Genomic DNA, 1,487 nt, shown 5'->3' with positions numbered 1-1,487 from the left:
CAGGAATCAAATAGATGCTGCAAGAAAGACAATTTCTATCTTTGAGCAGATTATAGTCTAAAGAAGGAAGAGGAGAATACATTAAAGGGAAGCAAAAAAGCAGGTGAGGTTGGTAAGGCAGAAGACAACTAAGTATGTAGTGAGGAGTGGTATCAAGGGTGCTGAGCATGGCTAGCTTGAGTACTTCCTCTGAAGGAGTTTATAGGGAGGAACTTATCATTTGGAGTAGGAGAGCACAAGAATTGAGGAGGCATGTTCCAGGGTGAGAAGACTGCCTGGATGAGGTGTAGACATTTGGAGAGTTAAGAGAGGAACTGAGAAAGGAGTTCATCAGTTCCTTCATCTTTAAAAGAGGGATAATAATAACTAATTCCCAATATCAGTGTGAGGAAAATGCTTTGCAAAATTAAAAAGATAAGCTTTAAATAAATGAGATATTACTACAACTGCAATCATAGGCAAATTCCTTCACCTCCTGGAGCTTCAAATTCTTTTTATTAATAAAATGGGGATAATAAAGGTCATTTGGGGCAGTTAGGTGGAACAGTGGATGGAGTATTAGGCCTACAGTAAGGAAGACTCATCTTCCTGAGTTCTGGCCTTGGACACTTAATAGCTGTGTGATCCTAAGCAGGTCACTTTACTTTGTCTCCATTTCTTCACCTGTAAAATAAACTGGAGAAGGAAATGGCAAGTTACTCCAACAACTCTGAAAAAATAAAAAACCCAAATGGGGTCACAAGAAGTTGGACATCCCTAAATGATCAAAAAAAATTTCACAAGATTGTTGTGAGGCAAACACAATGTAAACTATGGAGTTCCATAAATAGTAGTTTTAGATTTTTTAGATTGTGAGCTTCTTGAGAACAGGGAATGTCTTTTGCCTTTTGTTTTGCTTCCCCAACATGAAACTCAGTGTCTGGCACATAGTAAATATTTAATAAATATGTATTGACTGTTGTTATTAATAGTTATATTATTAAAAATCAAGAAAGTACAAGAAAAGGCATATATGAGAGAAGTAGCTGTATCCTACTAAGAATAGGGTCACAAAAATGGAAGCAGCTAGTTAGTTTAATGAATAGAGAACTGGACCCAGAGTCAAGAAGACATGGGTTCAAATCTGACCTCAGCCACTTAGTGTCTATGTGACCCTGGAAAAGTTACTTAATCTCTGGTTCCCTTAGTCTGCTGGAGAAGGAAATGGCAAACCACTCCAGCATCTTTGCCAGGAAAACTCCATGGACAATACTGGCTTGCTATGGTTCATGGATCATAAAGAGTCAGACTTGACTGAACAATAAGCTACTATTTAGAAAACAAACAAATAAAAAACCTGAGGATAATTAAAAGGGCATTTTAAACTGTGTCACCAAGAGTTTGAAATATCATTGCCTACAGAGAGTAGAATAATAGAGTAGAAAGAATATAGGATGGAATGAGATCATTTGTGCAGGGACGGGCACCTTTCTTGGCAAGGAGAAGGG

This window comes from Monodelphis domestica, chromosome 3 (assembly GCF_027887165.1).
Source record: "Monodelphis domestica isolate mMonDom1 chromosome 3, mMonDom1.pri, whole genome shotgun sequence".
NCBI classification, from domain to species: Eukaryota; Metazoa; Chordata; class Mammalia; order Didelphimorphia; family Didelphidae; genus Monodelphis; species Monodelphis domestica.
This window is presented reverse-complemented; position numbering follows the sequence as displayed.